This window comes from Triturus cristatus, chromosome 1_2 (genome assembly GCF_964204655.1).
Source record: "Triturus cristatus chromosome 1_2, aTriCri1.1, whole genome shotgun sequence".
Lineage (NCBI taxonomy): Eukaryota > Metazoa > Chordata > Amphibia > Caudata > Salamandridae > Triturus > Triturus cristatus.
Genome location: NC_140580.1, coordinates 350,683,646 through 350,709,602, shown reverse-complemented (window position 1 = coordinate 350,709,602; position 25,957 = coordinate 350,683,646).

The window sequence follows — 25,957 nt, the reverse complement described above, 5'->3', positions numbered from 1 at the left end:
GTAATTTTTTAATGTTAAATTTTTTGTCTGCAAATGACTATTGCATGTGAATTAGAACTGTTAGAACTGAAATTAGTGTGTTTAGAGTCATTTTAATGCCTGAAATTGGTCGAAATAGAAGCTTCTGAGTAGGAGAAAAAGTCTGTAAAAAGGGCAATTTTGGTCACATCGAGGCTTCAAAAACTAGTTATTCAACAGGAGGGACAATCCAAATGACATTTTGAATCAATTTTTCGACTGTCCAAAAAAGCAATTTTCTGATGAAAAACGATGACCCGTGACCTGTCGAATTTTCTCCAGATGGTCAGAAATGGTAATTTTTTAAAGTATTAACTTATTGACTGTAAATGACTATCGCATGTGAATTAGAACTCTTAGAACTAAAATTAGTGTGTTTAGAGTCATTTTAATGCCTGAAATTGGTCGAAATAGAAGCTTCTGAGGAGGAGAAAAAGTCTGTAAAAATGGCAATTTTGGTCACGTTGAGGCTTTAAAATGTATTTATTCAACATGAGGCACAATCCAAATGAAATTTTGAATCAATTTTTCGACAGTCCAAAAAAGCAATTTTCTGATGAAAAACGATGACCCGTGACCTGTCGAATTTTCTCCAGATGGTCAGAAATGGTAATTTTTTAATGTTTAACCTATTGACTGTAAATGACTATCGCATGTGAATTAGAACTCTTAGAACTAAAATTAGTGTGTTTAGAGTCATTTTAATGCCTGAAATTGGACGAAATAGAATCTTTTGAGGACGAGAAAAAGTCTGTAAAAATGGAAATTTTGGTCACATTGAGGCTTTAAAATGTATTTATTCAACATGAGGCACAATCCAAATGAAATTTTGAATCAATTTTTCGACAGTCCAAAAAAGCAATTTTCTGATGAAAAACGATGACCCGTGACCTGTCGAATTTTCTCCAGATGGTCAGAAATGGTAATTTTTTAATGTTCAATTTTTTGACTGTAAATGACTATTGCATGTGAATTAGAACTCTTAGAACTAAAATTAGTGTGTTTAGAGTCATTTTAATGCCTGAAATTGGTCGAAATAGAAGCTTCTGAGTAGGAGAAAAAGTCTGTAAAAAGGGCAATTTTGGTCACATCGAGGCTTCAAAAACTAGTTATTCAACAGGAGGGGCAATCCAAATGACATTTTGAATCAATTTTTCGACTGTCCAAAAAAGCAATTTTCTGATGAAAAACGATGACCCGTGACCTGTCGAATTTTCTCCAGATGGTCAGAAATGGTAATTTTTTAATGTTTAACTTATTGACTGTAAATGACTATCGCATGTGAATTAGAACTCTTAGAACTAAAATTAGTGTGTTTAGAGTCATTTTAATGCCTGAAATTGGTCGAAATAGAAGCTTCTGAGTAGGAGAAAAAGTCTGTAAAAATGGCAATTTTGGTAACATTGAGGCTTTAAAATGTATTTATTCAACAAGAGGCACAATCCAAATGAAATTTTGAATCAATTTTTCGACAGTCCAAAAAAGCAATTTTCTGATGAAAAACGATGACCCGTGACCTGTCGAATTTTCTCCAGATGGTCAGAAATGGTAATTTTTTAATGTTTAATTTTTTGACTGTAAATGACTATTGCATGTGAATTAGAACTCTTAGAACTAAAATTAGTGTGTTTAGAGTCATTTTAATGCCTGAAATTGGTCGAAATAGAAGCTTCTGAGGAGGAGAAAAAGTCTGTAAAAATGGCAATTTTGGTCACATTGAGGCTTTAAAAAGTAGTTATTTAACATGAGGCACAATCCAAATGACATTTTGAATCAATTTTTCGACAGTCCAAAAAATCAATTTTCTGATGAAAAACGATGACCCGTGACCTGTCGAATTTTCTCCAGATGGTCAGAAATGGTAATTTTTTAATGTTTAACTTATTGACTGTAAATGACTATCGCATGTGAATTAGAACTCTTAGAACTAAAATTAGTGTGTTTAGAGTCATTTTAATGCCTGAAATTGGACGAAATAGAATCTTTTGAGGACGAGAAAAAGTCTGTAAAAATGGAAATTTTGGTCACATTGAGGCTTTAAAATGTATTTATTCAACATGAGGCACAATCCAAATGAAATTTTGAATCAATTTTTCGACAGTCCAAAAAAGCAATTTTCTGATGAAAAACGATGACCCGTGACCTGTCGAATTTTCTCCAGATGGTCAGAAATCGTAATTTTTTAATGTTCAATTTTTTTACTGTAAATGACTATTGCATGTGAATTAGAACTCTTAGAACTAAAATTAGTGTGTTTAGAGTCATTTTATTGCCTGAAATTGGTCGAAATAGAAGCTTCTGAGTAGGAGAAAAAGTCTGTAAAAATGGCAATTTTGTTCACATTGAGGCTTTAAAAAGTAGTTATTTAACATGAGGCACAATCCAAAAGACATTTTGAATCAATTTTTCGACAGTCCAAAAAATCAAATTTCTGATGAAAAACGATGATCCGTGACCTGTCGAATTTTCTCCAGATGGTCAGAAATGGTAATTTTTTAATGTTTAATTTTTTTTACTGCAAATGACTATTGCATGTGAATTAGAACTCTTAAAATTAAAATTAGTGTGTTTAGAGTCATTTTAATGCCTGAAATTGGTCAAAATAGAAGCTTCTGAGTAGGAGAAAAAGTCTGTAAAAATGGCAATTTTGGTCACATTGAAGCTTTAAAAAGTAGTTATTCAAAAGGAGGGACAATCCAAATGACATTTTGGATCAATTTTTCGACAGTCCAAAAAAACTCAATTTTCTGATGAAAAACGATGACCCGTGACCTGTCGAATTTTCTCCAGATGGTCAGAAATGGTAATTTTTTAATGTTTAATTTATTGACTGTAAATGACTATCGCATGTGAATTAGAACTCTTAGAACTAAAATTAGTGTGTTTAGAGTCATTTTAATGCCTGAAATTGGTCGGAAAAGAAGCTTCTGAGTAGGAGAAAAAGTTGGTAAAAATGGCAATTTTGTTCACATTGAGGCTTTAAAAAGTAGTTATTTAACATGAGGCACAATCCAAAAGACATTTTGAATCAATTTTTCGACAGTCCAAAAAATCAATTTTCTGATGAAAAACGATGACCCGTGACCTGTCGAATTTTCTCCAGATGGTCAGAAATGGTAATTTTTTAATGTTTAACTTATTGACTGTAAATGACTATCGCATGTGAATTAGAACTCTTAGAACTAAAATTAGTGTGTTTAGAGTCATTTTAATGCCTGAAATTGGACGAAATAGAATCTTTTGAGGACGAGAAAAAGTCTGTAAAAATGGAAATTTTGGTCACATTGAGGCTTTAAAATGTATTTATTCAACATGAGGCACAATCCAAATGAAATTTTGAATCAATTTTTCGACAGTCCAAAAAAGCAATTTTCTGATGAAAAACGATGACCCGTGACCTGTCGAATTTTCTCCAGATGGTCAGAAATCGTAATTTTTTAATGTTCAATTTTTTTACTGTAAATGACTATTGCATGTGAATTAGAACTCTTAGAACTAAAATTAGTGTGTTTAGAGTCATTTTATTGCCTGAAATTGGTCGAAATAGAAGCTTCTGAGTAGGAGAAAAAGTCTGTAAAAATGGCAATTTTGTTCACATTGAGGCTTTAAAAAGTAGTTATTTAACATGAGGCACAATCCAAAAGACATTTTGAATCAATTTTTCGACAGTCCAAAAAATCAAATTTCTGATGAAAAACGATGATCCGTGACCTGTCGAATTTTCTCCAGATGGTCAGAAATGGTAATTTTTTAATGTTTAACTTATTGACTGTAAATGACTATCGCATGTGAATTAGAACTCTTAGAACTAAAATTAGTGTGTTTAGAGTCATTTTAATGCCTGAAATTGGACGAAAAAGAATCTTTTGAGGACGAGAAAAAGTCTGTAAAAATGGCAATTTTGGTCACATTGAGGCTTTAAAATGTATTTATTCAACAAGAGGCACAATCCAAATGAAATTTTGAATCAATTTTTCGACAGTCAAAAAAGCAATTTTCTGATGAAAAACGATGACCCGTGACCTGTCGAATTTTCTCCAGATGGTCAGAAATGGTAATTTTTTAATGTTAAATTTTTTGTCTGCAAATGACTATTGCATGTGAATTAGAACTGTTAGAACTGAAATTAGTGTGTTTAGAGTCATTTTAATGCCTGAAATTGGTCGAAATAGAAGCTTCTGAGTAGGAGAAAAAGTCTGTAAAAAGGGCAATTTTGGTCACATCGAGGCTTCAAAAACTAGTTATTCAACAGGAGGGACAATCCAAATGACATTTTGAATCAATTTTTCGACTGTCCAAAAAAGCAATTTTCTGATGAAAAACGATGACCCGTGACCTGTCGAATTTTCTCCAGATGGTCAGAAATGGTAATTTTTTAAAGTATTAACTTATTGACTGTAAATGACTATCGCATGTGAATTAGAACTCTTAGAACTAAAATTAGTGTGTTTAGAGTCATTTTAATGCCTGAAATTGGTCGAAATAGAAGCTTCTGAGGAGGAGAAAAAGTCTGTAAAAATGGCAATTTTGGTCACGTTGAGGCTTTAAAATGTATTTATTCAACATGAGGCACAATCCAAATGAAATTTTGAATCAATTTTTCGACAGTCCAAAAAAGCAATTTTCTGATGAAAAACGATGACCCGTGACCTGTCGAATTTTCTCCAGATGGTCAGAAATGGTAATTTTTTAATGTTTAACCTATTGACTGTAAATGACTATCGCATGTGAATTAGAACTCTTAGAACTAAAATTAGTGTGTTTAGAGTCATTTTAATGCCTGAAATTGGACGAAATAGAATCTTTTGAGGACGAGAAAAAGTCTGTAAAAATGGAAATTTTGGTCACATTGAGGCTTTAAAATGTATTTATTCAACATGAGGCACAATCCAAATGAAATTTTGAATCAATTTTTCGACAGTCCAAAAAAGCAATTTTCTGATGAAAAACGATGACCCGTGACCTGTCGAATTTTCTCCAGATGGTCAGAAATGGTAATTTTTTAATGTTCAATTTTTTGACTGTAAATGACTATTGCATGTGAATTAGAACTCTTAGAACTAAAATTAGTGTGTTTAGAGTCATTTTAATGCCTGAAATTGGTCGAAATAGAAGCTTCTGAGTAGGAGAAAAAGTCTGTAAAAAGGGCAATTTTGGTCACATCGAGGCTTCAAAAACTAGTTATTCAACAGGAGGGGCAATCCAAATGACATTTTGAATCAATTTTTCGACTGTCCAAAAAAGCAATTTTCTGATGAAAAACGATGACCCGTGACCTGTCGAATTTTCTCCAGATGGTCAGAAATGGTAATTTTTTAATGTTTAACTTATTGACTGTAAATGACTATCGCATGTGAATTAGAACTCTTAGAACTAAAATTAGTGTGTTTAGAGTCATTTTAATGCCTGAAATTGGTCGAAATAGAAGCTTCTGAGTAGGAGAAAAAGTCTGTAAAAATGGCAATTTTGGTAACATTGAGGCTTTAAAATGTATTTATTCAACAAGAGGCACAATCCAAATGAAATTTTGAATCAATTTTTCGACAGTCCAAAAAAGCAATTTTCTGATGAAAAACGATGACCCGTGACCTGTCGAATTTTCTCCAGATGGTCAGAAATGGTAATTTTTTAATGTTTAATTTTTTGACTGTAAATGACTATTGCATGTGAATTAGAACTCTTAGAACTAAAATTAGTGTGTTTAGAGTCATTTTAATGCCTGAAATTGGTCGAAATAGAAGCTTCTGAGGAGGAGAAAAAGTCTGTAAAAATGGCAATTTTGGTCACATTGAGGCTTTAAAAAGTAGTTATTTAACATGAGGCACAATCCAAATGACATTTTGAATCAATTTTTCGACAGTCCAAAAAATCAATTTTCTGATGAAAAACGATGACCCGTGACCTGTCGAATTTTCTCCAGATGGTCAGAAATGGTAATTTTTTAATGTTTAACTTATTGACTGTAAATGACTATCGCATGTGAATTAGAACTCTTAGAACTAAAATTAGTGTGTTTAGAGTCATTTTAATGCCTGAAATTGGACGAAATAGAATCTTTTGAGGACGAGAAAAAGTCTGTAAAAATGGAAATTTTGGTCACATTGAGGCTTTAAAATGTATTTATTCAACATGAGGCACAATCCAAATGAAATTTTGAATCAATTTTTCGACAGTCCAAAAAAGCAATTTTCTGATGAAAAACGATGACCCGTGACCTGTCGAATTTTCTCCAGATGGTCAGAAATCGTAATTTTTTAATGTTCAATTTTTTTACTGTAAATGACTATTGCATGTGAATTAGAACTCTTAGAACTAAAATTAGTGTGTTTAGAGTCATTTTATTGCCTGAAATTGGTCGAAATAGAAGCTTCTGAGTAGGAGAAAAAGTCTGTAAAAATGGCAATTTTGTTCACATTGAGGCTTTAAAAAGTAGTTATTTAACATGAGGCACAATCCAAAAGACATTTTGAATCAATTTTTCGACAGTCCAAAAAATCAAATTTCTGATGAAAAACGATGATCCGTGACCTGTCGAATTTTCTCCAGATGGTCAGAAATGGTAATTTTTTAATGTTTAATTTTTTTTACTGCAAATGACTATTGCATGTGAATTAGAACTCTTAAAATTAAAATTAGTGTGTTTAGAGTCATTTTAATGCCTGAAATTGGTCAAAATAGAAGCTTCTGAGTAGGAGAAAAAGTCTGTAAAAATGGCAATTTTGGTCACATTGAAGCTTTAAAAAGTAGTTATTCAAAAGGAGGGACAATCCAAATGACATTTTGGATCAATTTTTCGACAGTCCAAAAAAACTCAATTTTCTGATGAAAAACGATGACCCGTGACCTGTCGAATTTTCTCCAGATGGTCAGAAATGGTAATTTTTTAATGTTTAATTTATTGACTGTAAATGACTATCGCATGTGAATTAGAACTCTTAGAACTAAAATTAGTGTGTTTAGAGTCATTTTAATGCCTGAAATTGGTCGGAAAAGAAGCTTCTGAGTAGGAGAAAAAGTTGGTAAAAATGGCAATTTTGTTCACATTGAGGCTTTAAAAAGTAGTTATTTAACATGAGGCACAATCCAAAAGACATTTTGAATCAATTTTTCGACAGTCCAAAAAATCAAATTTCTGATGAAAAACGATGATCCGTGACCTGTCGAATTTTCTCCAGATGGTCAGAAATGGTAATTTTTTAATGTTTAATTTTTTTTACTGCAAATGACTATTGCATGTGAATTAGAACTCTTAAAATTAAAATTAGTGTGTTTAGAGTCATTTTAATGCCTGAAATTGGTCAAAATAGAAGCTTCTGAGTAGGAGAAAAAGTCTGTAAAAATGGCAATTTTGGTCACATTGAAGCTTTAAAAAGTAGTTATTCAAAAGGAGGGACAATCCAAATGACATTTTGGATCAATTTTTCGACAGTCCAAAAAAACTCAATTTTCTGATGAAAAACGATGACCCGTGACCTGTCGAATTTTCTCCAGATGGTCAGAAATGGTAATTTTTTAATGTTTAATTTATTGACTGTAAATGACTATCGCATGTGAATTAGAACTCTTAGAACTAAAATTAGTGTGTTTAGAGTCATTTTAATGCCTGAAATTGGTCGGAAAAGAAGCTTCTGAGTAGGAGAAAAAGTTGGTAAAAATGGCAATTTTGGTCACATTGAGGCTTTAAAAAGTAGTTATCCAACATGAGGCACAATCCAAATGAAATTTTGAATCAATTTTTCGACAGTCCAAAAAATCAATTTTCTGATGAAAAACGATGACCCATGACCTGTCGAATTTTCTCCAGATGGTCTGAAATGGTAAGTTTTTTAATGTTTAACTTTTTTAACTGCACAGGACTATTGCATGTGAATTGGAACTCTTAGAATTAAAATTAGTGTGTTTAGAGTCATTTTAATGCCTGAAATTGGTCGAAATAGAAGCTTCTGAGTAGGAGAAAAAGTCAGTAAAAATGGCAATTTTGGTCACATCGAGGCTTTAAAAACTAGTTATTCAACAGGAGGGACAATCCAAATGACATTTTGAATCAATTTTTCGACAGTCCAAAAAAGCAATTTTCTGATGAAAAACGATGACCCGTGACCTGTCAAATTTTCTCCAGATGGTCAGAAATGGTAATTTTTTAATGTTTAACTTATTGACTGTAAATGACTATCGCATGTGAATTAGAACTCTTAGAACTAAAATTAGTGTGTTTAGAGTCATTTTAATGCCTGAAATTGGTCGAAATAGAAGCTTCTGAGTAGGAGAAAAAGTCTGTAAAAAGGGCAATTTTGGTCACATCGAGGCTTCAAAAACTAGTTATTCAACAGGAGGGACAATCCAAATGACATTTTGAATCAATTTTTCGACAGTCCAAAAAATCAATTTTCTGATGAAAAACGATGACCCGTGACCTGTCGAACTTTCTCCAGATGGTCAGAAATGGTAATTTTTAAATGTTTAACTTTTTGACTGTAAATGACTATTGCATGTGAATTAGAAGTCTTAGAACTAAAATTATTGTGTTTAGAGTCATTTTAATGCCTGAAATTGGTCGAAATAGAAGCTTCTGAGTAGGAGAAAAAGTCTGTAAAAATGGCAATTTTGGTCACATTGAGGCTTTAAAATGTATTTATTCAACATGAGGCACAATCCAAATGACATTTTGAATCAATTTTTCGACAGTCCAAAAAATCAATTTTCTGATGAAAAACGATGACCCGTGACCTGTCGAATTTTCTCCAGATGGTCAGAAATGGTAATTTTTTAATGTTTAACTTATTGACTGTAAATGACTATCGCATGTGAATTAGAACTCTTAGAACTAAAATTAGTGTGTTTAGAGTCATTTTAATGCCTGAAATTGGACGAAATAGAATCTTTTGAGGACGAGAAAAAGTCTGTAAAAATGGCAATTTTGGTCACATTGAGGCTTTAAAATGTATTTATTCAACATGAGGCACAATCCAAATGACATTTTGGATCAATTTCTCGACAGTCCAAAAAAACTCAATTTTCTGATGAAAAACGATGACCCGTGACCTGTCGAATTTTCTCCAGATGGTCAGAAATGGTAATTTTTTAATGTTTAACTTTTTTAACTGCACAGGACTATTGCATGTGAATTAGAACTCTTAGAATTAAAATTAGTGTGTTTAGAGTCATTTTAATGCCTGAAATTGGTCGAAATAGAAGCTTCTGAGTAGGAGAAAAAGTTGGTAAAAATGGCAATTTTGGTCACATTGAGGCTTTAAAAAGTAGTTATTCAACATGAGGCACAATCCAAATGAAATTTTGAATCAATTTTTCGACAGTCCAAAAAATCAATTTTCTGATGAAAAACGATGACCCATGACCTGTCGAATTTTCTCCAGATGGTCTGAAATGGTAATTTTTTAATGTTTAACTTTTTTAACTGCACAGGACTATTGCATGTGAATTAGAACTCTTAGAATTAAAATTAGTGTGTTTAGAGTCATTTTAATGCCTGAAATTGGTCGAAATAGAAGCTTCTGAGTAGGAGAATAAGTCAGTAAAAATGGCAATTTTGGTCACATTGAGGATTTAAAAAGTAGTTATTCAACATGAGGCACAATCCAAATGACATTTTGAATCAATTTTTCGACAGTCCAAAAAATCAAATTTCTGATGAAAAACGATGATCCGTGACCTGTCGAACTTTCTCCAGATGGTCAGAAATTATAATTTTTTAATGTTTAGGTTTTTGTCTGCAAATGAATATTGCATGTGAATTAGAACTCTTAGAACTAAAATTAGTGTGTTTAGAGTCATTTTAATGCCTGAAATTGGTCGAAATAGAAGCTTCTGAGTAGGAGAAAAAGTCTGTAAAAATGGCAATTTTGGTCACATCGAGGCTTTAAAAACTAGTTATTCAACAGGAGGGACAATCCAAATGACATTTTGAATCAATTTTTCGACAGTCCAAAAAAGCAATTTTCTGATGAAAAACGATGACCCGTGACCTGTCAAATTTTCTCCAGATGGTCAGAAATGGTAATTTTTTAATGTTTAATTTATTGACTGTAAATGACTATCGCATGTGAATTAGAACTCTTAGAACTAAAATTAGTGTGTTTAGAGTCATTTTAATGCCTGAAATTGGTCGGAAAAGAAGCTTCTGAGTAGGAGAAAAAGTTGGTAAAAATGGCAATTTTGGTCACATTGAGGCTTTAAAAAGTAGTTATTCAACATGAGGCACAATCCAAATGAAATTTTGAATCAATTTTTCGACAGTCCAAAAAATCAATTTTCTGATGAAAAACGATGACCCATGACCTGTCGAATTTTCTCCAGATGGTCTGAAATGGTAATTTTTTAATGTTTAACTTTTTTAACTGCACAGGACTATTGCATGTGAATTGGAACTCTTAGAATTAAAATTAGTGTGTTTAGAGTCATTTTAATGCCTGAAATTGGTCGAAATAGAAGCTTCTGAGTAGGAGAAAAAGTCAGTAAAAATGGCAATTTTGGTCACATCGAGGCTTTAAAAACTAGTTATTCAACAGGAGGGACAATCCAAATGACATTTTGAATCAATTTTTCGACAGTCCAAAAAAGCAATTTTCTGATGAAAAACGATGACCCGTGACCTGTCAAATTTTCTCCAGATGGTCAGAAATGGTAATTTTTTAATGTTTAACTTATTGACTGTAAATGACTATCGCATGTGAATTAGAACTCTTAGAACTAAAATTAGTGTGTTTAGAGTCATTTTAATGCCTGAAATTGGTCGAAATAGAAGCTTTTGAGTAGGAGAAAAAGTCTGTAAAAAGGGCAATTTTGGTCACATCGAGGCTTCAAAAACTAGTTATTCAACAGGAGGGACAATCCAAATGACATTTTGAATCAATTTTTCGACAGTCCAAAAAATCAATTTTCTGATGAAAAACGATGACCCGTGACCTGTCGAACTTTCTCCAGATGGTCAGAAATGGTAATTTTTAAATGTTTAACTTTTTGACTGCAAATGACTATTGCATGTGAATTAGAAGTCTTAGAACTAAAATTAGTGGGTTTAGAGTCATTTTAATGCCTGAAATTGGTCGAAATAGAAGCTTCTGAATAGGAGAAAAAGTCTGTAAAAATGGCAATTTTGGTCACATTGAGGCTTTAAAAAGTAGTTATTCAACAGGAGGGACAATCCAAATGACATTTTGGATCAATTTTTCGACAGTCCAAAAAAATCAATTTTCTGATGAAAAACGATGACCCGTGACCTGTCGAATTTTCTCCAGATGGTCAGAAATGGTAATTTTTTAATGTTTAATTTTTTGACTGTAAATGACTATTGCATGTGAATTAGAACTCTTAGAACTAAAATTAGTGTGTTTAGAGTCATTTTAATGCCTGAAATTTGTCGAAATAGAAGCTTCTGAGGAGGAGAAAAAGTCTGTAAAAATGGCAATTTTGTTCACATTGAGGCTTTAAAAAGTAGTTATTTAACATGAGGCACAATCCAAATGACATTTTGAATCAATTTTTCGACAGTCCAAAAAATCAATTTTCTGATGAAAAACGATGACCCGTCTCACCTGTCGAATTTTCTCCAGATGGTCAGAAATGGTAATTTTTTAATGTTTAACTTATTGACTGTAAATGACTATCGCATGTGAATTAGACCTCTTAGAACTAAAATTAGTGTGTTTAGAGTCATTTTAATGCCTGAAATTGGACGAAATAGAATCTTTTGAGGACGAGAAAAAGTCTGTAAAAATGGCAATTTTGGTCACATTGAGGCTTTAAAATGTATTTATTCAACATGAGGCACAATCCAAATGACATTTTGGATCAATTTCTCGACAGTCCAAAAAAACTCAATTTTCTGATGAAAAACGATGACCCGTGACCTGTCGAATTTTCTCCAGATGGTCAGAAATGGTAATTTTTTAATGTTTATTTATTCACTGTAAATGACTATCGCATGTGAATTAGAACTCTTAGAACTAAAAATAGTGTGTTTAGAGTCATTTTAATGCCTGAAATTGGTCGAAAAAGAAGCTTCTGAGTAGGAGAAAAAGTTGGTAAAAATGGCAATTTTGGTCACATTGAGGCTTTAAAAAGTAGTTATTCAACATGAGGCACAATCCAAATGAAATTTTGAATCAATTTTTCGACAGTCCAAAAAATCAATTTTCTGATGAAAAACGATGACCCATGACCTGTCGAATTTTCTCCAGATGGTCTGAAATGGTAATTTTTTAATGTTTAACTTTTTTAACTGCACAGGACTATTGCATGTGAATTAGAACTCTTAGAATTAAAATTAGTGTGTTTAGAGTCATTTTAATGCCTGAAATTGGTCGAAATAGAAGCTTCTGAGTAGGAGAATAAGTCAGTAAAAATGGCAATTTTGGTCACATTGAGGATTTAAAAAGTAGTTATTCAACATGAGGCACAATCCAAATGACATTTTGAATCAATTTTTCGACAGTCCAAAAAATCAAATTTCTGATGAAAAACGATGATCCGTGACCTGTCGAACTTTCTCCAGATGGTCAGAAATGGTAATTTTTTAATGTTTAGGTTTTTGTCTGCAAATGAATATTGCATGTGAATTAGAACTCTTAGAACTAAAATTAGTGTGTTTAGAGTCATTTTAATGCCTGAAATTGGTCGAAATAGAAGCTTCTGAGTAGGAGAAAAAGTCTGTAAAAATGGCAATTTTGTCACATCGAGGCTTTAAAAACTAGTTATTCAACAGGAGGGACAATCCAAATGACATTTTGAATCAATTTTTCGACAGTCCAAAAAAGCAATTTTCTGATGAAAAACGATGACCCGTGACCTGTCAAATTTTCTCCAGATGGTCAGAAATGGTAATTTTTTAATGTTTAACTTATTGACTGTAAATGACTATCGCATGTGAATTAGAACTCTTAGAACTAAAATTAGTGTGTTTAGAGTCATTTTAATGCCTGAAATTGGACGAAAAAGAATCTTTTGAGGACGAGAAAAAGTCTGTAAAAATGGCAATTTTGGTCACATTGAGGCTTTAAAATGTATTTATTCAACAAGAGGCACAATCCAAATGAAATTTTGAATCAATTTTTCCACAGTCCAAAAAAGCAATTTTCTGATGAAAAACGATGACCCGTGACCTGTCGAATTTTCTCCAGATGGTCAGAAATGGTAATTTTTTAATGTTTAATTTTTTGTCTGCAAATGACTATTGCATGTGAATTAGAACTCTTAGAACTAAAATTAGTGTGTTTAGAGTCATTTTAATGCCTGAAATTGGTCGAAATAGAAGCTTCTGAGTAGGAGAAAAAGTCTGTAAAAAGGGCAATTTTGGTCACATCGAGGCTTCAAAAACTAGTTATTCAACAGGAGGGACAATCCAAATGACATTTTGAATCAATTTTTCGACTGTCCAAAAAAGCAATTTTCTGATGAAAAACGATGACCCGTGACCTGTCGAATTTTCTCCAGATGGTCAGAAATGGTAATTTTTTAATGCTTAACTTATTGACTGTAAATGACTATCGCATGTAAATTAGAACTCTTAGAACTAAAATTAGTGTGTTTAGAGTCATTTTAATGCCTGAAATTGGTCGAAATAGAAGCTTCTGAGGAGGAGAAAAAGTCTGTAAAAATGGCAATTTTGGTCACATTGAGGCTTTAAAATGTATTTATTCAACATGAGGCACAATCCAAATGAAATTTTGAATCAATTTTTCGACAGTCCAAAAAAGCAATTTTCTGATGAAAAACGATGACCTGTAACCTGTCGAATTTTCTCCAGATGGTCAGAAATTGTAATTTTTTAATGTTTAATTTTTTGACTGTAAATGACTATTGCATGTGAATTAGAACTCTTAGAACTAAAATTAGTGTGTTTAGAGTCATTTTAATGCCTGAAATTGGTCGAAATAGAAGCTTCTGAGGAGGAGAAAAAGTCTGTAAAAATGGCAATTTTGGTCACATTGAGGCTTTAAAATGTATTTATTCAACATGAGGCACAATCCAAATGACATTTTGAATCAATTTTTCGACAGTCCAAAAAATCAATTTTCTGATGAAAAACGATGACCCGTGACCTGTCGAATTTTCTCCAGATGGTCAGAAATGGTAATTTTTTAATGTTTAATTTATTGACTGTAAATGACTATCGCATGTGAATTAGAACTCTTAGAACTAAAATTAGTGTGTTTAGAGTCATTTTAATGCCTGAAATTGGACGAAATAGAATCTTTTGAGGACGAGAAAAAGTCTGTAAAAATGGAAATTTTGGTCACATTGAGGCTTTAAAATGTATTTATTCAACATGAGGCACAATCCAAATGAAATTTTGAATCAATTTTTCGACAGTCCAAAAAAGCAATTTTCTGATGAAAAACGATGACCCGTGACCTGTCGAATTTTCTCCAGATGGTCAGAAATGGTAATTTTTTAATGTTTAATTTTTTGTCTGCAAATGACTATTGCATGTGAATTAGAACTCTTAGAACTAAAATTAGTGTGTTTAGAGTCATTTTATGCCTGAAATTGGTCGAAATAGAAGCTTCTGAGTAGGAGAAAAAGTCTGTAAAAAGGGCAATTTTGGTCACATCGAGGCTTCAAAAACTAGTTATTCAACAGGAGGGACAATCCAAATGACATTTTGAATCAATTTTTCGACTGTCCAAAAAAGCAATTTTCTGATGAAAAACGATGACCCGTGACCTGTCGAATTTTCTCCAGATGGTCAGAAATGGTAATTTTTTAATGTTTAACTTATTGACTGTAAATGACTATCGCATGTAAATTAGAACTCTTAGAACTAAAATTAGTGTGTTTAGAGTCATTTTAATGCCTGAAATTGGTCGAAATAGAAGCTTCTGAGGAGGAGAAAAAGTCTGTAAAAATGGCAATTTTGGTCACATTGAGGCTTTAAAATGTATTTATTCAACATGAGGCACAATCCAAATGAAATTTTGAATCAATTTTTCGACAGTCCAAAAAAGCAATTTTCTGATGAAAAACGATGACCCGTAACCTGTCGAATTTTCTCCAGATGGTCAGAAATTGTAATTTTTTAATGTTTAATTTTTTGACTGTAAATGACTATTGCATGTGAATTAGAACTCTTAGAACTAAAATTAGTGTGTTTAGAGTCATTTTAATGCCTGAAATTGGTCGAAATAGAAGCTTCTGAGGAGGAGAAAAAGTCTGTAAAAATGGCAATGTTGGTCACATTGAGGCTTTAAAATGTATTTATTCAACATGAGGCACAATCCAAATGACATTTTGAATCAATTTTTCGACAGTCCAAAAAATCAATTTTCTGATGAAAAACGATGACCCGTGACCTGTCGAATTTTCTCCAGATGGTCAGAAATGGTAATTTTTTAATGTTTAACTTATTGACTGTAAATGACTATCGCATGTGAATTAGAACTCTTAGAACTAAAATTAGTGTGTTTAGAGTCATTTTAATGCCTGAAATTGGACGAAATAGAATCTTTTGAGGACGAGAAAAAGTCTGTAAAAATGGAAATTTTGGTCACATTGAGGCTTTAAAATGTATTTATTCAACATGAGGCACAATCCAAATGAAATTTTGAATCAATTTTTCGACAGTCCAAAAAAGCAATTTTCTGATGAAAAACGATGACCCGTGACCTGTCGAATTTTCTCCAGATGGTCAGAAATGGTAATTTTTTAATGTTCAATTTTTTGACTGTAAATGACTATTGCATGTGAATTAGAACTCTTAGAACTAAAATTAGTGTGTTTAGAGTCATTTTAATGCCTGAAATTGGTCGAAATAGAAGCTTCTGAGTAGGAGAAAAAGTCTGTAAAAAGGGCAATTTTGGTCACATCGAGGCTTCAAAAACTAGTTATTCAACAGGAGGGACAATCCAAATGACATTTTGAATCAATTTTTCGACTGTCCAAAAAAGCAATTTTCTGATGAAAAACGATGACCCGTGACCTGTCGAATTTTCTCCAGATAGTCAGAAATGGTAATTTTTTAATGTTTAACTTATTGACTGTAAATGACTATCGCATGTGAATTAGAACTCTTAGAACTAAAATTAATGTGTTTAGAGTCATTTTAATGCCTGAAATTGGTCGAAATAGAAGCTTCTGAGGAGGAGAAAAAGTCTGTAAAAATGGCAATTTTGGTCACATTGAGGCTTTAAAATGTATTTATTCAACATGAGGCACAATCCAAATGAAATTTTGAATCAATTTTTCGACAGTCCAAAAAAGCAATTTTCTGATGAAAAACGATGACCCGAAGTAACCTGTCGAATTTTCTCCAGATGGTCAGAAATGGTAATTTTTTAATGTTTAATTTTTTGACTGTAAATGACTATTGCATGTGAATTAGAACTCTTAGAACTAAAATTAGTGTGTTTAGAGTCATTTTAATGCCTGAAATTGGTCGAAATAGAAGCTTCTGAGGAGGAGAAAAAGTCTGTAAAAATGGCAATTTTGGTCACATTGAGGCTTTAAAAAGTAGTTATTTAACATGAGGCACAATCCAAATGACATTTTGAATCAATTTTTCGACAGTCCAAAAAATCAATTTTCTGATGAAAAACGATGACCCGTGACCTGTCGAATTTTCTCCAGATGGTCAGAAATGGTAATTTTTTAATGTTTAACTTATTGACTGTAAATGACTATCGCATGTGAATTAGAACTCTTAGAACTAAAATTAGTGTGTTTAGAGTCATTTTAATGCCTGAAATTGGACGAAATAGAATCTTTTGAGGACGAGAAAAAGTCTGTAAAAATGGAAATTTTGGTCACATTGAGGCTTTAAAATGTATTTATTCAACATGAGGCACAATCCAAATGAAATTTTGAATCAATTTTTCGACAGTCCAAAAAAGCAATTTTCTGATGAAAAACGATGACCCGTGACCTGTCGAATTTTCTCCAGATGGTCAGAAATGGTAATTTTTTAATGTTCAATTTTTTGACTGTAAATGACTATTGCATGTGAATTAGAACTCTTAGAACTAAAATTAGTGTGTTTAGAGTCATTTTATTGCCTGAAATTGGTCGAAATAGAAGCTTCTGAGTAGGAGAAAAAGTCTGTAAAAATGGCAATTTTGTTCACATTGAGGCTTTAAAAAGTAGTTATTTAACATGAGGCACAATCCAAAAGACATTTTGAATCAATTTTTCGACAGTCCAAAAAATCAAATTTCTGATGAAAAACGATGATCCGTGACCTGTCGAATTTTCTCCAGATGGTCAGAAATGGTAATTTTTTAATGTTTAATTTTTTTTACTGCAAATGACTATTGCATGTGAATTAGAACTCTTAGAATTAAAATTAGTGTGTTTAGAGTCATTTTAATGCCTGAAATTGGTCGAAATAGAAGCTTCTGAGTAGGAGAAAAAGTCTGTAAAAATGGCAATTTTGGTCACATTGAAGCTTTAAAAAGTAGTTATTCAAAAGGAGGGACAATCCAAATGACATTTTGGATCAATTTTTCGACAGTCCAAAAAAACTCAATTTTCTGATGAAAAACGATGACCCGTGACCTGTCGAATTTTCTCCAGATGGTCAGAAATGGTAATTTTTTAATGTTTAATTTATTGACTGTAAATGACTATCGCATGTGAATTAGAACTCTTAGAACTAAAATTAGTGTGTTTAGAGTCATTTTAATGCCTGAAATTGGTCGAAATAGAAGCTTCTGAGGAGGAGAAAAAGTCTGTAAAAATGGCAATTTTGGTCACATTGAGGCTTTAAAAAGTAGTTATTTAACATGAGGCACAATCCAAATGACATTTTGAATCAATTTTTCGACAGTCCAAAAAATCAATTTTCTGATGAAAAACAATGACACGTGACCTGTCGAATTTTCTCCAGATGGTCAGAAATGGTAATTTTTTAATGTTTAACTTATTGACTGTAAATGACTATCGCATGTGAATTAGAACTCTTAGAACTAAAATTAGTGTGTTTAGAGTCATTTTAATGCCTGAAATTGGACGAAATAGAATCTTTTGAGGACGAGAAAAAGTCTGTAAAAATGGAAATTTTGGTCACATTGAGGCTTTAAAATGTATTTATTCAACATGAGGCACAATCCAAATGAAATTTTGAATCAATTTTTCGACAGTCCAAAAAAGCAATTTTCTGATGAAAAACGATGACCCGTGACCTGTCGAATTTTCTCCAGATGGTCAGAAATGGTAATTTTTTAATGTTCAATTTTTTGACTGTAAATGACTATTGCATGTGAATTAGAACTCTTAGAACTAAAATTAGTGTGTTTAGAGTCATTTTATTGCCTGAAATTGGTCGAAATAGAAGCTTCTGAGTAGGAGAAAAAGTCTGTAAAAATGGCAATTTTGTTCACATTGAGGCTTTAAAAAGTAGTTATTTAACATGAGGCACAATCCAAAAGACATTTTGAATCAATTTTTCGACAGTCCAAAAAATCAAATTTCTGATGAAAAACGATGATCCGTGACCTGTCGAATTTTCTCCAGATGGTCAGAAATGGTAATTTTTTAATGTTTAATTTTTTTACTGCAAATGACTATTGCATGTGAATTAGAACTCTTAGAATTAAAATTAGTGTGTTTAGAGTCATTTTAATACCTGAAATTGGTCGAAATAGAAGCTTCTGAGTAGGAGAAAAAGTCTGTAAAAATGGCAATTTTGGTCACATTGAAGCTTTAAAAAGTAGTTATTCAAAAGGAGGGACAATCCAAATGACATTTTGGATCAATTTTTCGACAGTCCAAAAAAACTCAATTTTCTGATGAAAAACGATGACCCGTGACCTGTCGAATTTTCTCCAGATGGTCAGAAATGGTAATTTTTTAATGTTTAATTTATTGACTGTAAATGACTATCGCATGTGAATTAGAACTCTTAGAACTAAAATTAGTGTGTTTAGAGTCATTTTAATGCCTGAAATTGGTCGGAAAAGAAGCTTCTGAGTAGGAGAAAAAGTTGGTAAAAATGGCAATTTTGGTCACATTGAAGCTTTAAAAAGTAGTTATTCAACATGAGGCACAATCCAAATGAAATTTTGAATCAATTTTTCGACAGTCCAAAAAATCAATTTTCTGATGAAAAACGATGACCCATGACCTGTCGAATTTTCTCCAGATGGTCTGAAATGGTAATTTTTTAATGTTTAACTTTTTTAACTGCACAGGACTATTGCATGTGAATTGGAACTCTTAGAATTAAAATTAGTGTGTTTAGAGTCATTTTAATGCCTGAAATTGGTCGAAATAGAAGCTTCTGAGTAGGAGAAAAAGTCAGTAAAAATGGCAATTTTGGTCACATTGAGGCTTTAAAAAGTCGTTATTCAACATGAGGCACAATCCAAATGACATTTTGAATCAATTTTTCGACAGTCCAAAAAATCAAATTTCTGATGAAAAACGATGATCCGTGACCTGTCAAACTTTCTCCAGATGGTCAGAAATGGTAATTTTTTAATGTTTAATTTTTTGTCTGCAAATGAATATTGCATGTGAATTAGAACTCTTAGAACTAAAATTAGTGTGTTTAGAGTCATTTTAATGCCTGAAATTGGTCGAAATAGAAGCTTCTGAGTAGGAGAAAAAGTCTGTAAAAATGGCAATTTTGGTCACATCGAGGCTTTAAAAACTAGTTATTCAACAGGAGGGACAATCCAAATGACATTTTGAATCAATTTTTCGACAGTCCAAAAAAGCAATTTTCTGATGAAAAACGATGACCTGTGACCTGTCAAATTTTCTCCAGATGGTCAGAAATGGTAATTTTTTAATGTTTAACTTATTGACTGTAAATGACTATCGCATGTGAATTAGAACTCTTAGAACTAAAATTAGTGTGTTTAGAGTCATTTTAATGCCTGAAATTGGACGAAAAAGAATCTTTTGAGGACGAGAAAAAGTCTGTGAAAATGGCAATTTTGGTCACATTGAGGCTTTAAAATGTATTTATTCAACAAGAGGCACAATCCAAATGAAATTTTGAATCAATTTTTCGACAGTCCAAAAAAGCAATTTTCTGATGAAAAACGATGACCCGTGACCTGTCGAATTTTCTCCAGATGGTCAGAAATGGTAATTTTTTTATGTTAAATTTTTTGTCTGCAAATCACTATTGCATGTGAATTAAAAATCTTAGAACTAAAATTAGTGTGTTTAGAGTCATTTTAATGCCTGAAATTGGTCGAAATAGAAGCTTCTGAGTAGGAGAAAAAGTCTGTAAAAAGGGCAATTTTGGTCACATCGAGGCTTCAAAAACTAGTTATTCAACAGGAGGGACAATCCAAATGACATTTTGAATCAATTTTTCGACAGTCCAAAAAAATCAATTTTCTGATGAAAAACGATGACCCGTGACCTGTCGAATTTTCTCCAGATGGTCAGAAATGGTAATTTTTTAATGTTTATTTATTGACTGTAAATGACTATCGCATGTGAATTAAAACTCTTAGAACTAAAACTAGTGTGTTTAGTGTCATTTTAATGCCTGAAATTGGTCAAAATAGAAGCTTCTGAGTTGGAGAAAAAGTCTGTAAAAATGGCAATTTTGGTCACATTGAGGCTTTAAAAAGTAGTTATTTAACATGAGGCACAATCCAAATGACATTTTGAATCAATTTTTCGACAGTCCAAAAAATCAATTTTCTGATGAAAAACGATGACCCGTGACCTGTCGAATTTTCTCCAGATGGTCAGAAATGGTAATTTTTTAATGTTTAACTTATTGACTGTAAATGACTATCGCATGTGAATTAGAACTCTTAGAACTAAAATTAGTGTGTTTAGAGTCATTTTAATGCCTGAAATTGGACGAAATAGAATCTTTTGAGGACGAGAAAAAGTCTGTAAAAATGGCAATTTTGGTCACATTGAGGCTTTAAAATGTATTTATTCAACATGAGGCACAATCCAAATGAAATTTTGAATCAATTTTTCGACAGTCCAAAAAAGCAATTTTCTGATGAAAAACGATGACCCGTGACCTGTCGAATTTTCTCCAGATGGTCAGAAATGGTAATTTTTTAATGTTGAATTTTTTGACTGTAAATGACTATTGCATGTGAATTAGAACTCTTAGAACTAAAATTAGTGTGTTTAGAGTGATTTTAATGCCTGAAATCGGTCGAAATAGAAGCTTCTGAGTAGGAGAAAAAGTCTGTAAAAATGGCAATTTTGTTCACATTGAGGCTTTAAAAGTAGTTATTTAACATGAGGCACAATCCAAAAGACATTTTGAATCAATTTTTCGACAGTCCAAAAAATCAAATTTCTGATGAAAAACGATGATCCGTGACCTGTCGAATTTTCTCCAGATGGTCAGAAATGGTAATTTTTTAATGTTTAATTTTTTGACTGCAAATGACTATTGCATGTGAATTAGAACTCTTAGAATTAAAATTAGTGTGTTTAGAGTCATTTTAATGCCTGAAATTGGTCGAAATAGAAGCTTCTGAGTAGGAGAAAAAGTCTGTAAAAATGGCAATTTTGGTCATATTGAAGCTTTAAAAAGTAGTTATTCAAAAGGAGGGACAATCCAAATGACATTTTGGATCAATTTTTCGACAGTCCAAAAAAACTCAATTTTCTGATGAAAAACGATGACCCGTGACCTGTCGAATTTTCTCCAGATGGTCAGAAATGGTAATTTTTTAATGTTTATTTATTGACTGTAAATGACTATCGCATGTGAATTAGAACTCTTAGAATTAAAATTAGTGTGTTTAGAGTCATTTTAATGCCTGAAATTGGTCGAAATAGAAGCTTCTGAGTAGGAGAAAAAGTCAGTAAAAATGGCAATTTTGGTCACATTGAGGCTTTAAAAAGTAGTTATTCAACATGAGGCACAATCCAAATGACATTTTGAATCAATTTTTCGACAGTCCAAAAAATCAAATTTCTGATGAAAAACGATGACCTGTGACCTGTCGAATTTTCTCCAGATGGTCAGAAATGGTAATTTTTTAATGTTTAATTTTTTGTCTGCAAATGACTATTGCATGTGAATTAGAACTCTTAGAACTAAAATTAGTGTGTTTAGAGTCATTTTAATGCCTGAAATTGGTCGAAATAGAAGCTTCTGAGTAGGAGAGAAAGTCTGTAAAAAGGGCAATTTTGGTCACATCGAGGCTTTAAAAACTAGTTATTCAACAGGAGGGACAATCCAAATGACATTTTGAATCAATTTTTCGACAGTCCAAAAAAGCAATTTTCTGATGAAAAACGATGACCTGTGACCTGTCGAATTTTCTCCAGATGGTCAGAAATGGTAATTTTTTAATGTTTAACTTATTGACTGTAAATGACTATCGCATGTGAATTAGAACTCTTAGAACTAAAATTAGTGTGTTTAGAGTCATTTTAATGCCTGAAATTGGTCGAAATAGAAGCTTCTGAGGAGGAGAAAACGTCTGTAAAAATGGCAATTTTGGTCACATTGAGGCTATAAAATGTATTTATTCAACATGAGGCACAATCCAAATGAAATTTTGAATCAATTTTTCGACAGTCCAAAAAATCAATTTTCTGATGAAAAACGATGACCCGTGACCTGTCGAACTTTCTCCAGATGGTCAGAAATGGTAATTTTTTAATGTTTAATTTTTTGTCTGCAAATGAATATTGCATGTGAATTAGAACTCTTAGAACTAAAATTAGTGTGTTTAGAGTCATTTTAATGCCTGAAATTGGTCGAAATAGAAGCTTCTGAGTAGGAGAAAAAGTCTGTAAAAATGGCAATTTTGGTCACATTGAAGCTTTAAAAAGTAGTTATTCATAAGGAGGGACAATCCAAATGACATTTTGGATCAATTTTTCGACAGTCCAAAAAAATCAATTTTCTGATGAAAAACGATGACCCGTGACCTGTCGAATTTTCTCCAGATGGTCAGAAATGGTAATTTTTTAATGTTTAATTTATTGACTGTAAATGACTATCGCATGTGAATTAGAACTCTTAGAACTAAAAATAGTGTGTTTAGAGTCATTTTAATGCCTGAAATTGGTCGAAAAAGAAGCTTCTGAGTAGGAGAAAAAGTCGGTAAAAATGGCAATTTTGGTCACATTGAGGCTTTAAAAAGTAGTTATTCAACATGAGGCACAATCCAAATGAAATTTTGAATCAATTTTTCAACAGTCCCAAAAATCAATTTTCTGATGAAAAACGATGACCCGTGACCTGTCGAATTTTCTCCAGATGGTCTGAAATGGTAATTTTTTAATGTTTAACTTTTTTTACTGCAAAGGACTATTGCATGTGAATTAGAACTCTTAGAATTAAAATTAGTGTGTTTAGAGTCATTTTAATGCCTGAAATTGGTCGAAATAGAAGCTTCTGAGTAGGAGAATAAGTCAGTAAAAATGGCAATTTTGGTCACATTGAGGATTTAAAAAGTAGTTATTCAACATGAGGCACAATCCAAATGACTTTTTGAATCAATTTTTCGACAGTCCAAAAAATCAAATTTCTGATGAAAAACGATGATCCGTGACCTGTCGAACTTTCTCCAGATGGTCAGAAATGGTAATTTTTTAATGTTTAGTTTTTTGTCTGCAAATGAATATTGCATGTGAATTAGAACTCTTAGAACTAAAATTAGTGTGTTTAGAGTCATTTTAATGCCTGAAATTGGACGAAATAGAATCTTTTGAGGACGAGAAAAAGTCTGTAAAAATGGAAATTTTGGTCACATTGAGGCTTTAAAATGTATTTATTCAACATGAGGCACAATCCAAATGAAATTTTGAATCAATTTTTCGACAGTCCAAAAAAGCAATTTTCTGATGAAAAACGATGACCCGTGACCTGTCGAATTTTCTCCAGATGGTCAGAAATGGTAATTTTTTAATGTTCAATTTTTTGACTGTAAATGACTATTGCATGTGAATTAGAACTCTTAGAACTAAAATTAGTGTGTTTAGAGTCATTTTAATGCCTGAAATTGGTCGAAATAGAAGCTTCTGAGTAGGAGAAAAAGTCTGTAAAAAGGGCAATTTTGGTCACATCGAGGCTTCAAAAACTAGTTATTCAACAGGAGGGACAATCCAAATGACATTTTGAATCAATTTTTCGACTGTCCAAAAAAGCAATTTTCTGATGAAAAACGATGACCCGTGACCTGTCGAATTTTCTCCAGATGGTCAGAAATGGTAATTTTTTAATGTTTAACTTATTGACTGTAAATGACTGTCGCATGTGAATTAGAACTCTTAGAACTAAAATTAGTGTGTTTAGAGTCATTTTAATGCCTGAAATTGGTCGAAATAGAAGCTTCTGAGGAGGAGAAAAAGTCTGTAAAAATGGCAATTTTGGTCACATTGAGGCTTTAAAATGTATTTATTCAACATGAGGCACAATCCAAATGAAATTTTGAATCAATTTTTCAACAGTCCAAAAAAGCAATTTTCTGATGAAAAACGATGACCCGTAACCTGTCGAATTTTCTCCAGATGGTCAGAAATGGTAATTTTTTAATGTTTAATTTTTTGACTGTAAATGACTATTGCATGTGAATTAGAACTCTTAGAACTAAAATTAGTGTGTTTAGAGTCATTTTAATGCCTGAAATTGGTCGAAATAGAAGCTTCTGAGGAGGAGAAAAAGTCTGTAAAAATGGCAATTTTGGTCACATTGAGGCTTTAAAAAGTAGTTATTTAACATGAGGCACAATCCAAATGAAATTTTGAATCAATTTTTCGACAGTCCAAAAAAGCAATTTTCTGATGAAAAACGATGACCCGTGACCTGTCGAATTTTCTCCAGATGGTCAGAAATGGTAATTTTTTAATGTTCAATTTTTTGACTGTAAATGACTATTGCATGTGAATTAGAACTCTTAGAACTAAAATTAGTGTGTTTAGAGTCATTTTATTGCCTGAAATTGGTCGAAATAGAAGCTTCTGAGTAGGAGAAAAAGTCTGTAAAAATGGCAATTTTGTTCACATTGAGGCTTTAAAAAGTAGTTATTTAACATGAGGCACAATCCAAAAGACATTTTGAATCAATTTTTCGACAGTCCAAAAAATCAAATTTCTGATGAAAAACGATGATCCGTGACCTGTTGAATTTTCTCCAGATGGTCAGAAATGGTAATTTTTTAATGTTTAATTTTTTTACTGCAAATGACTATTGCATGTGAATTAGAACTCTTAGAATTAAAATTAGTGTGTTTAGAGCCATTTTAATGCCTGAAATTGGTCAAAATAGAAGCTTCTGAGTAGGAGAAAAAGTCTTTAAAAATGGCAATTTTGGTCACATTGAAGCTTTAAAAAGTAGTTATTCAAAAGGAGGGACAATCCAAATGACATTTTGGATCAATTTTTCGACAGTCCAAAAAAACTCAATTTTCTGATGAAAAACGATGACCCGTGACCTGTCGAATTTTCTCCAGATGGTCAGAAATGGTAATTTTTTAATGTTTAACTTTTTTAACTGCACTGGACTATTGCATGTGAATTGGAACTCTTAGAATTAAAATTAGTGTGTTTAGAGTCATTTTAATGCCTGAATTTGGTCGAAATAGAAGCTTCTGAGTAGGAGAAAAAGTCAGTAAAAATGGCAATTTTGGTCACATCGAGGCTTTAAAAACTAGTTATTCAACAGGAGGGACAATCCAAATGACATTTTGAATCAATTTTTCGACAGTCCAAAAAAGCAATTTTCTGATGAAAAACGATGACCCGTGACCTGTCAAGTTTTCTCCAGATGGTCAGAAATGGTAATTTTTTAATGTTTAACTTATTGACTGTAAATGACTATCGCATGTGAATTAGAACTCTTAGAACTAAAATTAGTGTGTTTAGAGTCATTTTAATGCCTGAAATTGGTCGAAATAGAAGCTTCTGAGTAGGAGAAAAAGTCTGTAAAAAGGGCAATTTTGGTCACATCGAGGCTTCAAAAACTAGTTATTCAACAGGAGGGACAATCCAAATGACATTTTGAATCAATTTTTCGACAGTCCAAAAAATCAATTTT